This window comes from Mustela lutreola, chromosome 8, assembly GCF_030435805.1.
Source record: "Mustela lutreola isolate mMusLut2 chromosome 8, mMusLut2.pri, whole genome shotgun sequence".
NCBI classification, from domain to species: Eukaryota; Metazoa; Chordata; class Mammalia; order Carnivora; family Mustelidae; genus Mustela; species Mustela lutreola.
This window is the reverse complement of record NC_081297.1, coordinates 113,663,593-113,680,280: the sequence shown is the minus strand read 5'-3', so window position 1 is coordinate 113,680,280 and position 16,688 is coordinate 113,663,593. Positions and strand designations below refer to the sequence as shown.

The 16,688-nt window shown below is 37.4% G+C and overlaps 1 protein-coding gene across 3 annotated transcripts in view; it reads left to right on the top strand.

Moving 5' to 3' along the window:
• The window catches only part of LIN7A (lin-7 homolog A, crumbs cell polarity complex component), a 153,719-nt gene that overhangs the window by 42,902 nt on the left and 94,129 nt on the right, over positions 1-16,688 (top strand). The window contains exon 1 of one of the 3 annotated variants that reach the window (XM_059186447.1): positions 385-405. The exons of the other annotated variants lie outside the window; for them this stretch is intronic. The gene's annotated coding sequence lies outside the window, so the exon portion shown is untranslated. Of the gene's footprint in view, positions 1-384; positions 406-16,688 lie in introns of those variants that run through there. 3 annotated transcript variants of the gene reach the window in all.

The window sequence follows — 16,688 nt, the reverse complement described above, 5'->3', positions numbered from 1 at the left end:
CAACATGGTAGTATTTGGACTTTCGGGAGGCGTTTAGATTCAGGGGAGGTCATGAGGGGTTTGCCCCACGTTGAGATTGACGCCCTTCTCAGAAGAGACCAGAGGACTCTCTCACCTGGCGAACATGTACATGCTGAAGGCAGAGGTTGCAAGCTAGGAAGGAGCTGAAGGAACGGCATCTGTGGGCACCTCGATCTTGAACTTCCCAGCCTCCAGAACTGTGAGAAATAAATGCCTGTTTTGTTTTTTTTTTAAAGCCACCTAGTCGATGATATTTGGCTATAGCCATCTAAGCTAGGACAGAGTGGCGGTCATCACATGATCTTGGCCTCAGCAGTCCTTTGTCCTAAGAAGTTGAACAAATTAGCCACCAGCAAGATCTGCTGTGCATAGATACGCATTAAGGTATGCCTAATTTCCTGCTTTGCTTTCATTTTCTCCCCTCTCTGGGTTTAGAAATCTCTGCTTTACATGTACTAACAAGTTTTCAAAGCTTCTTGTCTTGCATTGCTCTCCATTATTTCCAGAGCTTTGAAGAAAATATATTTAATTATTCTTTTCTTAAAAGTTTCTCCGGGATATTTTCCAAGAGGAGATTTTCTGTTTGTGAATTATATGTTTTCCAAATGTGAAGGAGCTCTAACTAATCAATTGTCTTATATTCAAATAATACTTTCCTGATCTATTATTGATGTAGGCCTTTGCATATCTTGCTATTACCTTTCTTTGACTGATTGTGGTGGTAGCCCCAGGGTTGACAGGATATATCTTTAATTTAGCACGGTTGTCCTTCAAACAATACTCTTCCAATTGCTTCTTCCCATCTTTTGCCCTATTGTTGTACCTATGCTAGAAGCCTGTAATTCATTGCTATTAAACCAGGGGTCACAAACTAGAGCCCCCCAAACCCAATTTAGCGTGTGACCTAAGATTGTTTGGGTTTTTTTTTTTCCTACATTTTTGAATGGTTAGAAAACTCAAAAGAAAAATATTTTGACAGAAGAAAATTCTATTACCTTCAAATTTCAGTGTCCACAAGTGAAGTTTGATTGGAACACCGTGTGGTCATTCATTTGCATATGGTATATTTGCATATGGTACATTTGCATATGGTACATGGCTGTCCTCCAGCTGTAAAGGAAGACTTTGAGAGTCAAGGAGTTGCGACAGACCATTTGGTCTGCAAAACCCATGCTCTTTACTGTCTGACTCTTTACAGAAAATGCTTGCTGACCTCTGCTTTTAAAGCATTAAAAAAATAGAGGGGAGAATATGTCTTTTATGTTTATCTTATTTTAACCATTTGAGGGTCTTTGCCCTCAGCTTTCAGTCTTTCTTGTGCACCTGTGTCCCAGATGGCTCACTCCACTTGCTCTCTGCCTTCCCCCAAGGGTAGACTGCTTTTGCTTCTTACCTGATACTGATCTGGTGGTGGGGATCGCAGGGGTTTCTCTATTGTCCTGGCCCAGCCTCAGTCTCAGGAAGGCCCTGTGCCTGCGTCTCAAGGATGGCCTTTTCTAAATGATCCTGCCTCTCTTTGGTCTACAGACTAAAAACTGTACCTTCGTCTCTGGAAGGTCTTATGTAGGAGAGTTCAGCGCGCCTTCCCTAGTAGTAGGAGATTTCTAATAGTATTGGCATAGGATCCTGGATCTAGGAGTTTCCTGCCTCCTCCCTCCCCCTTGTGGTAGAGAATTTTTCTTTTACCATCTTCCTGTTGTAATGTGTCTTCATTTCCGGTTCTCATCCTGATCCATTCTTTCTCATGAACTCCCAGCAAAAGTTTGTGGAAAAAGCCCATGAGTATTTGCCTGCACTCACTCCCCCTTTCTACTTGAAGGATTTTCTAAACCCTTTGTTACTACTGTTTTGCCAGGTTAACTCAATCTGTGTGAGCTGTGATTCCTACTAACCTAGTTGAGTAAGGAATTGTGTTCCCAGTTGAGAAGACAGGCTTTGAAAGCATTTTTTACAGCTTAGTTAATTTTCAGTACCGATTTGCACATCTGAGCAGCTATTTGGTTAGGCAGACTGTCTTTATGTTGTTATTCATATTTCAAATTAAAATCCAATTCTGAGACTAATTTGAGTGAATCTGTAATATGGCAGACTGAGCTCACACAGAACCTCTCCCATTACAAACATCAAGTTGTGCCAGATAAAACCCAACAATTAAAAAAACTATCTATAGCTTAGATTGCAAGTGAGAAAGCATAATCTTCAGGTGCCAGAAATGAAAAGGGAAGTGAAGGTTGGAATGACATCTTGGTAGAAGTGGAGGGAGGGAGATGGGAAACATGTCAAGTGGTTCCAGACTTAGAAATTAGCCCCCTGGTTGGGGGCAAAGCAGGAGCTAGGGGTGAGGTTAGATATGCTCTATACCCACACTTTAGACTTAATTACTTAGCTTGGATTTTAAATATATGCCACAGAGTTGATTCAGGAAATGTTCTGTTAAGAAATGTACATAAAGTGATTGCTAGTCTAGAACAAACTAGCCGAAGTAAAATGAAAGACAGTGCTCTTAAGAAACATCTAGCGACACTGGTTTCTCATAGAACAAATAATCCCTGCCCAACGGGGGCTCACAATTAAACATTAGAAACATATCAGAAGGAGCTAGAACCTTGGACTGAGTCAGTATTCACAACCAATCAGTGAGTGAATGAACCCTGCATTTCTGGCAGAGGGAACAGAAATTCAGAGAGAAGGTATGTCTGTAAAATGAAAACAACTTGATGTGGAAAAAATCAGAAAGAGACTATAAAATAAACATCATTTATAATTATTTTAAGAATGTATTTTAAAAGAGTGGAAACTATAAGGAGATAACCTGACCCTGAAAAATTAATAGGCACATTTGAAAAATACTATTGAAAAACATGAGAAAAGAATGCTGAAAGATTTTTTTTTAATAAAATGCTATTCAATTACGTTAAAGTTCTGAAAAATTTAAAAACTTCAATGTGTAAGACCATTTTTGTGTTTTACATACAGGGAAAAAATCACTTACATAGCAACATTTTCACTTTTTCTGATGTTATAGGCTTATATTAGAAATTACTGGGGAACCTGAAAGGAAGCTATTGTGGATTAAATATTAAAGAAGCCAGGAACTGGGGGTGAGGCTTATGTTGGGTTTTGTTTTTCTGAGAAATTTTTAAAAATTCTCCTTCTTTTAAGATTTTATCCACCTAACAGAGAGAGAGAGAGAGATCACAAGTAGGCAGAGCGGCAGGGCGGTGGGGAGGTGGGGAGGGAAGCAGGCTCCCCATCGAGCAGAGAGCCCGATGTGGGGCTCCATCCCAGGACCCTGGGACCACGACCTGACAAAGGCAGAGGCTCAACCCACTAAGCCACCGAGGCGCCCCTGATTTTCTGAGAAATTAATCTGACCATGTCATCCCTTGCATTAAACTCTTCAGTGACTTCTCACTGTCCAACATTCTTAACATGTTTTATATGTTCTTAATTTTATTCATTGAGCATATGCCAAATATTCATTTGTGTATGACCTCTTCCTTTTACCCCTTAGGTCCCAAATGCCTGGAACACAGTCTGGTACACTGCAGGTGTTTAATAGCTGTTGAAGAAACAGATAAACTCAAGGTCTTGGCTAATGTTCACTTTGCAGGGAAGCTCCTCCCGTCCCTTTCTTTCCCTTTGCGTGGCAAACACCTCTATTTGTCAGCGTTCAGGTTTTAGATTCTGCAAGAAATCTTTTCTTGTTCTTTCAGCCTAGTTTAGACCCCTGTTTTATACTTCTGCCGCACCTTATAATTCCCTTTTGTAACATTACTCAATTATTCACTTGACAAGTAGTTTTTGAGCACCTGCGACGTCTCAACCATTGGTCTAGGCCCTGGGAATGCAGTAGCAAACACAACAGACCATCTGAACTCTTGGGAAGTTTGCATTCCAGTGTGGTTGGGGTGGCGAGGGCAGGCAAGACGAAAGTAAACAAGTAAATACATTGTACTTCATTTAATTATAAGTAGCAGGAGGAAACAGGAAGCAAGCTTAGGGGGATGAGAGAGCCAAAGAAGTGGGGAGTGGCTCATGGACACAGGGGACCAGAGAGGTCCTCATGCAATGAGGCATTGGCCCTGAGAATAACTAGGGGAAGTGGACCCGTCAGAGGAAAGAGCAAGGGTAAATGCCTTGAGGCTAGAATATTCTAGGGTATTATAGGACAGCAATGAAGCTAGTGTGGTTGGAACATAGTGAAGGAGAGAAAGGGTAGTAGGATATGAAGTCAGAGAGGGACTTAAAATTTTTCTTTTTTAAATTTTAGGAGTGATGTCATTTTAGTTGGTACATTTACCACTGAGCTGGGCATGGTGCAGGGAAAAGGGACATGGTATGGCTTCTGGCCTCGTGAGGGTTCAGAGGAGTGCCAGAGGCCCAACAGCTCCAGGACCAGCAGTGAGATGGCACCGGGTGGCACAGGTCAATTCAGGATGTGGAGTGTGGGGCTGGGAGCTGGGTGTCCACCACTGATTCTAGAGGACCCCATAGCCAGCCCTCTGCAAAGCTGGTGGGCTTAGGAACTTCTTTCCTCAAGCCTCCGATGGGCTTCGCTCCACTTAAGAGATCCCGGTCCCAAGGTCTGGGCGTGGCCATGGTGGTGCCCACCTGCTTGAGGGGCAGTTCCTGGTCACAGCCTGGGGATTGACCGGGTCCAGCTGAGCTAACTCAGTAGAAGGTCACACCCAGCTCCTTTCCCTGCTGCTGGGGCCGTCGAAGCAGTGAGGGCCCCACAGAGCCAGTCGCCATGATCATGGCTTCTGAGGGCCACGTTGGCTGCCTTCTGGAAGAGGGTGTGGAAGTTTTTGTGGAGATGAGCTAAGCGCTGGAGAGAGGCCACTGCACCCACGGACTGGCTGAGGCTTGCTATTTTAAGGGCTTTGGTTTTTTTACTCCTAAGATATTAAAGCCATGAGAGGGATTTTAGTTTGAACAGGCTCTTTGCTAAGTTGACAATAGTGGGTAAAAAGTCCACGGGGAGTTAGAAAGTAATTAAAAGAATCTAGATCACAGATGATGGCATTTGGGACCTAGGTAGTAGGAGAAGCAGTGATAGGTGGTCAGCTTCTGGATACATTGGGGACATTTAGCCAGCAGGATGATGAAAGTTTGAATATAGGGTATGAGAGAAACAAAGCAGTCAGTCATGATCAGGCCTCTGGTCTGAGTATCTGGAAAGAGGGAACCCAATTTACTGAGATTGGGAAGACTACAGAAGAGCAGAAAGAAGGGGTTATTCCAAGAGGAAAACAAATTTGGACATGTTGAGGTATCTATAGGACACACAAATGAATTCGAGTTTAGCAACTATATATAAAGTTCTGGAACTCAAGGGGAAAGTCCAAGATGAAGATATAAATAGGGTTATTAACATATAGATGTTATTTAAGGCATCTGGAGGGTAGAAAGATAAAGATTGTTGACTCATCTCTGGGTAATTCCAACATTTAAAGGTTGAGAAGATGAGGAAGCATGAGCTAGAGAGGAAAACCAAAAGAGAGTGGTGATCAGAGGCTATGTAAATGTCTTTTAAGAAGATGGCAAGGATTATCTCTATGAAATGCTAACAGGTAAGGTAAGATATCATTTAGGAATTGACCATGGTATCTAGCAGTGTGGAGGTTATCGGTGGTCCTGACAACTTGTTGGAATAGCAGGTGAAAGCTTCATTAGAATAGGTACAACAGAGTATGGGAACAGATATAACAGATATTTTAGAGACAGAATGAATGAGTTTTTGGAGAAATTTGCTTTCAAAGGTTTAAAGAAAACAGAGTAGCTGGAAGAAGGTAGAATACTTGACATACTTAAAACTCTGTGTCTGTAAGAATGGTAAGAATTGTATGTTGTGGTAACAGCTCTGTCCATCATGTTAACTTTTTTGCCTACTACAATACTTGACCCACAGCAGAAGCACAATTAAATATTTCTTAAACAAGTACCATTTCAGTTAAAATTAGAACCTCTAATTTGTTATCATTTAAAAATATTTTCAATTGACATGGCTTTTTCTTTTAAATTGGGCAAGCATATGTATTTTGACACTGGTGAAAAAATGAAGCGATCACAGATAATATGATTATTCCACATCTACTCCCCAGTTCCCCAGCTGACTTAATTATGCAAAGCACCACATACCACCTTTATTTCAGAAAAACCATGCGATGTGACAAATTAATTTGCTAAAAATATTCAGCACAGGTAGCTTTAATTATCTGGAGCAGAGTTTTTCAAATCACAGAAAAAAGAAAGAAAATCTTATTTTTCTTCAACAAAGTAGACTTTGACTTAAGTTTGGAGAGGTTCAGGAAACCATGAAGTCTTTTCTAAAGTCTTTTCTAAAGGAGTGCCATAGTTGTGTGTCAAAGGTTGATTCACTGCTAAGGGATGGTACACAATTATGTGATGAAACACATGTATTTGATCGGAGGATGGTCAGTTGTCGTACTACAGATCCTAAGCCTGACATCTAGGGAACTACACAGATGAACGAAGTCATAAAAGATAAGATGAAACACATAGGGTGCAGATAGATAGAGGTGCTTAGCTTTGTTTGATGGATAATCAAGAATGTTTAAAACTTTTAAGGCAGGAAGTGAAATGATCTGAGCTGTGAATTTATTAACTAATAAGAAAATTAGCTGCAAGATTGAAATATATGAAGATCAGTATTTTACAAACATGACTCTGGGAGATTTTATTGGATGCACTTTGAAAAAAGTCCCATGGTAAAAGGAATGAGGATATACCAGATCTCCAAAGTGCTGGATTAAGGAAACTTAAAGATGTCTGTCAACTTTACAGCCTATAACATGGTTTTGAATCTCCAAGTCCTAGGCACATGATCTAACTCTTTGTTCAAGAAACTCAGTTATTCTTTGGAACAGTTTGACAGTTTTGGTCTGTATTTTCATTGTGATCTGGTTGGATGACCAAACCTGAACCTGAGAAAGAATTATGGGAATGGAAATGAAGGAGGTGGTGATAATGGGCATGTATTGACTAATAGGGGGTGAAAACAGGGAAAGGGAAAAGCCTAAAGGGAAACATATTGATCTACAAGGCTGATGAGTTAGCTTGACACTTAATAAGCTTTGAGATGCTGTGAGGACAACCTTATATAAGTTAGGGCTTTGATCCTGAAAGAAGTTTCAGAAGCACAGACAGCATATAGTGCACCATGTTGAGAATAATGGGAATGATTAGAGCACTGATTAAGGATATTGAAGAAATAGTAGCTACAGAGTTTTGTTTTTTTGTTTTTTTTGGAAAAAAATGCAGTATAGAGCAAAAGACTAGTTTTAGAAAAGATACGGCAACAAGTACTTGAAAGTAAGTATTTATTTATTTTTTTTTAGCGTGACTAGCATCATTTCCAGTATTCAGATGGAGATATAAAAAGAAAACCAATGTAAAAAATGTTTTTCTACTCAGCATATTAATTCACTGTGGCAGGAAAGTGTGATGCCTCCTTCAGAAATCCTGAAATACTCAGGATACTTGGGCAATCAGTGTTTTGTGACGAGTCAGGAATTCCACACTCAGCTTTGTCATCCTTCCTGTGAGTCTTTGGGGTGGCCCATTGTATCACATCAGGATTACATGCTAGGCTCCCAACGCCTCAACTTGACGTGCTCAGAGGTCTCCCTTCTGGGCTTCCTTGAGAACCACCAGTTCGCAAAGAAGTATTTATTCTTAGAACTGTGCCTGTCCGCCCTTGCAGGTGTATCATGGAAAGTGCAGGAATTTATTGAATGGCTGAAAAGCTGACAAGGCGCCATCACCAGAAACAAAACCTTTTAAAACGTCAGAAAGCTGAGATTAAATAAAATACAACACACTGTGTCCCTCGTTGGATTAATATCCTTTACATAATTAAGTCTCCTTGCTTTTATGTTTAGAAGGAAGTGGATGTAGCAAAACCTATGAATGCATTTTCAAGGTCAGAATGTGGAGTTTGGAAGAAAAATAGGGAGCAGAAGGTAAGCTCATAGGAAAATTAAATCAGCCAGCTCTTCCCAGATGGTCACCTTTATACTGTTTTTGTAGCTCTTGAATTAGGCACCTGTGTTTTCTTCAACTCACTCCCTGCCATGTGAATTCTTGCATTTGACATTTTAATTGCAAATAAAAACAATAAATCCTGATTTTTTTTCACCCCCCCCCCATGTTTTTTACTCTTATTTGTTCTTGGAATGCAATAACACATTTGTATTCGGGGATTCCTAAAATGCTTATTTGAATTTTACAATTCAAATTGTATAATATGTTATGATAATAGAAATGCAAGGATAGTGGTTTGACACACATAAAGGATTTCTTCTTGCACTCTTCAGGAGACCTGACTTGAGTAACTTTTAAGATCTGTTCAGTTTCAAAATATATATTACATGTTTTCTATAGTATGCATTTTTAAAGTAGATCTATGATTCATGATAAGAATAGCCATATGGGGGCCCCTAAGTGGCTCAGTCCGTTAAGCTCTGCCCTCAGTGCAGGTTGTGATCCCAGGGTCCTGGAATCCAGCCCTTCGTCTGGCTCCCTGCTCTGCGGGGAGTCTGCTTCCCCCTCTCCTCTCTGCTTGTGCTCTCTTTTGCTCTCTCTCTCTAATGAATAAATAAAGTCTTTTTTAAAAGGGGTGGAAAAAAGAATAACCATAGGGTTTTCATACCTAATTCAATTTAAAATGTTCCTTGAATGTGATAGTCACATGTCAAGTACCTCATCTACCCCCATACATGAGAAGAACATAATGCCTTGAAATAAACAATGACTTAATAAACAAATGACTCAATAAACAAAAGAATGTACTTTTCTCAGTCACTGCTTTCAAACTTCAGGGGCATTTGAACTGGCATTCTTATTATTGAAATATCAGGTAAAAACAGTAAGCTACCACCATCAGTTCTTAATAAACCAACACGGTAATTTCCACTTTCTTTTGCAGTGCTTCTATGCATTGATAAGTGTTAACACTGAGGTTCATATTAAAGAAAAGGGATTCCTAAGAGATACACCTTATTTTTTCTCTTTCTGTTAGAGATACCCTTGATAAATATAGCAGAAAACTAAATGTGTTTAAAGCATTTATACAATGTGATGAAATATTTGCACCTATTTTAAGGTGCTCAGTGCACATACAATTAAAGATAGGATAAAACTACTCCGTAAATTATGGCAGGAGTGGTTTATATTAATACCACTTGAAAAACAATGCCTTTCAAATTAAACTCATTTATGTATGAGTAATTAGTCTTGCAGTAAAAAAAAAAAAAAGAGAATTCATGATCAGATTTAAAGATTAGGACCTTATCTCATTCAAAAGATAAAACTAAGCTTTTTATTTAATAGTCTCTCACATGGAACAAAACCAAGTTATTTACTGTATATTCAGGACCTTGTTGAGTAAGTCATTTCAAGTTTATTGCATTAGCCTGTTTATTTTGAGTTAATTAGATCCTAATGACTCATGAAATAGAAAAGGTACAAGTAGAAAAGACCACATCTAGTGGTCTATGGATTTAAATTTTTTCATCTGACAAAATATTAAATTATTATTTAATCTAATATGAGCTTGTAGCAGCTGTTTTTACCCAATTAAATGTTTTACTTGTGAATTTAAAAATTAACTCCTCATGCTTAGAATCTACAACTCAACCTCCAATTTTATCTCCTAGAACTTCCTTAAAATTACATTTAAAAGTTTCTGATACATTTTCATGTATACAGAGATTGGATAATGATTATAGAATCAGTGAACAGTCTTTTGAACAGTGTTTGTTGAATGGCATTGAGCAATTCAACCCTACCCTCCAAATAGTTCCTCCATTTTCTGGACAGGCATTTTCTTTTGGCTCATTTATTTATTCTGCAAATATTTAATGAGTACCTGTCATGTTACAGGCCTTAAGCTAGGCATGGACATCAAAAGAGAACAAAAAGCAATCATGGTTCTTGTTCTCATGATACTTACAATCTGCAGGAGAGAGAGTAGCCAAATAATCATGGAAATAAATGTAAAAGTTAAAATAATAATAAATACTAGGAAGCAAGGGTAGATGATACTATGAAAGAATGATGGCACATGGTAGGCATTTAATAGGAGGCACTTAATTTTTGTTTGCTGGATTAATGAAAGAATAATGGAGTAAAAGTGCTAGCACAGGGACTTGTCTTAGAAAAAGCTTCCAAAAAAAAGAAAAGAAAAAAAAAGCTTCCCTGAGGAAAGTATATTTGACCTGAGATCTGAAGCATGAATAGGCATTTACTTGGCAAAGAATAAAGGGTTTAAAACAAAAACAAAAACAAGATTTGGTGGCAAGATAGAACTTGACAGATAAAGAAGAGTGAACCTGTAATAAAAGTTCAAGATAGAACATGATGCCAGTAGAAACTGGAGTGGTTGATCTTTATTCACAGACAACATGATTGTCTATATAGAAAATCCTACAGAATCTACTGAAACAGCTACTAAAACTGATTTTTATAAGATGAGAAAATATAAGGTTAACATTAAAATATCAATTGTATTTCTATATAATAACAATGAGCAGTATCAAAATCATGAAATATTTCGAATCACATGTAACAAAATATGTACAAGTATTATTTACAAAAAAACTACAAAACACTGCTGAAAGAAATTAAAGATTTATATAAATGGAACGGCATACTATGTTTACAGTATTGGAAGATCCAACATTGTAGAGATGTTAGTTTTTCTCGAATAGATTTGACACAATCCTAGTTAAAATATCACAGTCTTTTTAAAAACAAAAGCTGACAAGCTAATTATATGTAATTATTATAAAAGTTATATGAAAATGTAGAAGGTATAGCGTAGCAAAATTGAAAAGCAAGAACAAAGTTGGTTGGTTTATACTACTGCTTCATTTCAAAACTCACTATAAAGATATAATAATTAAGAAAGTATGATATTAGTGTAAGTGTTAATATACAGGTCAGTGAAATAGAGCAGAGCTCAGAAATAGGCTCACAGATATATAGCCAACTGATATTCAGCACGTGGGTTGGGAAAGTCAGTGAAGAAAGGCTAATCCTTTCAATAAATGTGCTATAAAAATTGGATACCCATATGCTATGCTGAAAAATCAACTCAAAATGGGCCATAAATATAAATGTAAGATCTGAAACTATATTATATTATTTTATTATATTTTAAAAGATTTTATTTATTTATTTGACAGAGAGAGAGAGAGAGATCACAAGTAGGCAGAGGCAAGTAGAGAAAGAGGGGGAGACAGGCTCCTGCTGAGCAGAGAGCCCAATGCGGGGCTCATTCCCAGGATCCTGGGATCATGACCTGAGCCGAAGGCAGAGGCTTTAATCCACTGAGCCACCCAAGAACCCCTGAAACTATATTATTTTAAAAGAAAGTATAGAAGGGAGGACTCCTGGGGGTCAGTTGGTTAAACGTCTGACTCTTGATTTCCGCTCAGGTTATGATCTCAGGGTCTTGAGATCAAGGCCTGTGTTGGGCTCCCCACTGAATGGAGAGTCTGCTTGAGAGTCTCTCTCTCCCCCACATCCCATCTCAAATGAATAAGTAAATCTTTTAAATAGTGATAATAATAATAAGAAGAAGAAAGTATAGAAGAAAATGTTTAAGACCTTGAGCTAATCCAAGATTTCTTAGATTGACTGTAAAGAGCATAAACCATAATAGAAAACAGGGTCAAATTTAAAATTACTGCCTAAAAAAAATCAATTTACTTTCATTTTATTTAAGAAAATTTTTAAAAAGCCAAGGAATAAGAGGAAACACTCTTGAAACATATCTGATAAAGGATTTTCACCCAGAATCTATACAGAACTCTTAAAACTCAACAATAAAAGAAAATAAAATGACCCAATAAAAAAATAAACAAAAGATTTAAATAGATAAATAAGTGGCAAATAAATATATGAAGATATTCAACCAGTGTTCAGGGAAAAGCAGATTAAAACTACACTAAGATTCCTAGTAGGATTTTTTTTTTCCTTAAAGTCCTAAATTCTGTGTATTATTTTTAAAAAGGTAGACTTTACTCTGTGTGATTATTAATTACAGAACAATATAGAAATGGCTCTTCCCTCATACAAGAGGTCTTATCTAGGCTCAATGCTGTCAGTCTTCTTTCTCCAGTAATCACCTTTCATTTGATAATAAATGCTCATTTTCCGAAAATTTTCCCTGTTTAAAACTTCAGACAAATCATATTGTGTCCTTTGACCTCAGATATAAAATGTAGAGTTTGGAACACAAAGTCCCTTCTGACTCTGTGATACTACTCTCTTAAAATTGAGATAACTTTTTGATAAAAATCAAACAAAACTAGCCTCCTTCATCTACATTTGGCCCATCTATGGTGGGAATACAGGCATATAGATACCAGATTCTGGTAAGACATACTCCTCGTACAATTGTGCATATTAAAACTGTAACATTTATTTTGATTATTTTTGTAACCTTTTCCCCTGAGTCAAATTTTTACTATAACTCTCATTACCAATATATCTGAATTACACTAAAAAGGTGAACCTTGATGTAGTAGATATGTGAGTATTGATTGAGGAAATGTTGGACTCATTCTTATAATTGGTACATTTATGTATACAGTAAGTTATTTTTAAGTAGGACTCAAGGACAAAAGCAAGTCTGAACTATTTCAGTTAACTATTGAATAGTAGTATAGTGGAAGGACATCTGCCCTGGGATTCAGACTATCTTAGTTTTTGTTCTGGCTTTATCAGTAACATTTCAGACTACTTCATCTAAGTACTTGAGTACTCAAATGTACTCAAGTAACATTTCAGACTACTTAGTCTAAGTACTTGAGTACTTAGACAAATCTTATTTATGTATTTATTTATTTAGAGTTCATTCATGTGGAGGGGGGAGGGGTTGAGGAAGAAAGAGACAGACACTCTAAAGCAGGCTCCGTACCCAGCATAGAGCCTGACACAGGGCTCGATCTCACCCTGAGATCATAACCTGAGCTGAAACCAAGAGCCAGGAGCTTTCCTTAACCATCTGAGCCACCCAGGAGCCCGCGTACTCAGCCTTTAGATTGTGGGCAGTAATTTTATCTTACTTGGTGTTGATTTCCTCATCTTTAAATTTATAGATCTGATTTGATTATCACTAGTGTGACTCCTGTTTGAATAGTTTATTGCTTCTATTCCAATTTATTACTTTCAGGCATGTATAAAAATTTAAATTAGGCTAACTGTCTATGGAGAACACTTTTAAATAACTCATTTTCTTTTACTATCTTTTATTTACTATTAATTTACCTAGTAGCAGGGCTTTCTATTACCTCCTCTGTGAGCATTCTTCCTTTTGAACTCTCCTGCACAAAACCATCTTAGCCTAATTGTGTATTGGGCCCCATTCTTCCTGGGGCTCAAGCCATCCTCTCCCACCACTTTTTTTTGTGTCCCATTAATTAATGGCACTCTTGATAAATGAACCATCCTGTTAGGCAGAACACTTACTTCTTAAGGCAAAAAAAAAGAAAAAAAATCAACTAGTCCAAAACATTGATTTTATAAAGATGCTGAAGTTGATAGAAATTAAGCAAATTTCCAAAATTATAGCAAAAATTTCAGGACTCTGAACCAGGAGTCTTGACTTCTAGTCTTTTGTGGTTTCCATAATATCATAAGGCATTTCTAGAGCAAGAAGGTAATGATAAAAGGAGGATTTGTATCAAGGTGGTAGGTTAAGCATATGTGATTTCCCCCCTACCTCAAAAATCATCGATGTCAAATAGATGTAAAACAAACAATAAATTTTAAAAGATGATGGGGGATAAAGGGTTGTTACTAAAATACAAAGTTTTGAAGAATTCCTAGAAGTGAGCAAGCAGACAGGATTGGATTGGTGAGTGATGAAGACAAGAATGATCAGTAGTAACATTCATTGAGCATTTACTATGTACCAGGCGCAATGCTGAGCATTTTCATTTATAATGCTCACAGACAGGCATGCACACACGCACACACTCTGGGGTAGATTTTATCATGATCTTTGCTTTACGGTGAAGGAAACTCAACAAGGTTGAGACCCCTATCTAATACCCTATGCCCAAACCCCTTAGCTTCCCTGCCTCTCGGGTTCTTGTCTCCTTTCTAACCACTGTGATATTCTGGCAGAACAGAGAGGACTAAAACTCGAAAGCATGAACCTGAGAGAGCAAAGTATGGACAAATTCTCCTAGTGAAGGCCGGAGAAGAACCCTAGACTCATATAGAGAGGGCAGAAGAGATTCCTGGTACAAACATTTGGTGATCCATGAAAGAACTGAATTGATAGAGTGAATCCATTCTCTTTCCTTCTTTAGACTTCAACACAGCAGCAGTTGTTCCTAGATTAAAAGCTCCAGCATTACTCTCTAAAGGAAGACATTTCAATTTCAGAGTAGGAGTCGAGATGAGAAAAGCATAGCAATAATCCCCAGATGTTTTTCAAAAGCCAGGAGCAACAGAGCCATCATACCCTGGGACAACCATCTCTTTATTACCCTTTGCTGAAGAGGCCGATTCTTCAGCCACTTGGCATATCTACTCCTGGAAGTAGGTTTTAATTATTAGAAACTCTATCCCCTCACAAATGGATGGGAATGCCTATTTGATTACAGAAGCATATAGTTTAAGTTGTTAAGTATATTTATTAAATAAAGCAAAAAAAAAAGTCACTAGCTCTTTAAGAATGACCATCTATATGGTGATACATATATTTATATAATTATAGATAATTATCCTAGAGGAGATAGAATTAATAGAGCAAACAGTGCATTCTTTAAAAAATAAATATCAGAAAAATCAAGAAAATAATAGGCTGAGGTGAAGAAGGGACAATCATAGAGAAAGAGTTTGAAAATAAGAGATGAAAGATGTAAGGAACCTATCAGAGTTTATGGAATACAATGATGAAAAAAGCAAAAACACTAGAAAGAAGAAATACTAGGGAAACATTAGAAAAATATAGCAAAATCATTAAAACATCAGTCAAAAGAAAATCTAAGCCAAAATTAAATGGTACAAGGATGATACTTAATTTAGAGAAAAATTACTAAGAATGTATTAATATCAGGTGCCTGGGTGGCTCAGGTGGTTAAGCCACTGCCTTTGGCTCAGGTCATGATCCCGGAGTTCCAGGATCGAGTCCCTCATCGGGCTCTCAGCTCTGTGGGGAGTCTGCTTCTCCCTTTGACCTTCTGCTCTCTCATGCTCTCTCTCTCTCTCAAATAAATAAAATCTTTAAAAAAATGTATTAGTATCCTAGAGAATGTATTAGTATCCTTACATACCTAAGATCAGAGTTTGAAGTACATGTGTATGAGGTAACAACTGATAGTGGGAAAAATTAGCAATTCACACAACTTTCTCAGAGATGATCAGCTCCAAAAGACAAAAATGTAAGACCAGTTGAAATTTCAATAAGTCATTTTAACAAACTCGAGTATACGTATAGGTTTGTGTATGTATTATCTAAAGTTTTCAAGCATCTGTGCTATGACTTTAAATTTGTTATTAAAATCCAAAATGAGAAACGAAACAAGTAATTTTTTCTCTGATCAATATGTAAAAAATCACAAAATAAAGATTAAAAATATAGTCCTTTTAAAAGCATTGCCTTGGTAACTTTTTTTTCTCCCTCTAAATAATGTTTTCTTTAGGAGTACCTGGGTAGCTCAGTTGGTTGAGACTGGCTCTTGGTTTTGACTCAGATCATGATCTCAGGGTTGTAAGTTTGCCCTGCATGTTGGGCTCCATGCAGTGGGGAATATGCTTAGGATTCTTTCTTTTTCCATCCTCCCTGCTCCTTCCCCCAGCTCGTGTGCTCAAGTGTGTGTACTTGCACACTTGCTCTCTTTGTCTCAGATAAATAAACATTTTTTTTTAAGACCACTTATTAAGAAATCAAAATTAAACAGTAGACAGGAAAGAAATGATCCACTCTGTCAAAAGAAGAAAGATAGAGCTATGGTGGGATTCTGATTCCTCAGAATTCATGCAGAATCATGAACACACCCATAAACCTACACAAACTATAAAGAAGGAGATAATAAAGATATTAGTAAGTAAAATAATCATGAAACAAAATATATTTTATGAAACCAAATGTTGGATTTTTGAAATGACCAGTATCATGAATGAAATGTTTTTATGTTTGATCAAGAAAAAGAGCACTGGTACAAATTTTAAAAAGAGAAAATCAGATGAAATGTATATTCTAAGACCACAGGACAATGAAGTGATAGAATATTGGAATAGCCCAATAGCAGAAGAAACTGAAAAGAAAAGCTAAAACCTCCTGTAGGGTCCCAGTTCCAAATGAATTAGTAAAGATCTGTCCTTCAAAGAACAGGAACTTCTAAAGTATTTTACCTATTCCAGAGTATATGTTAAAATTAATGGAAAAATAATATTTGGAAACTCAGTAAATAAGATATTAGTTTTTTTTTTTTTTTTTTTTTTTTTGAGAGAGCAAGTGAGAGAGAGCGAGCAAGTGAGCATGAGTGGTGGGGGGCAGAGGGAGAGGGAGAGAATCTTAAATAGGCTTTATGCTGAGCACAGAGCCCATCGTAGGGCTAGATCCAACGACCCTGAAATCACATCTGAGCTGAAATCAAGAGTCAGATGCTTAACCAACT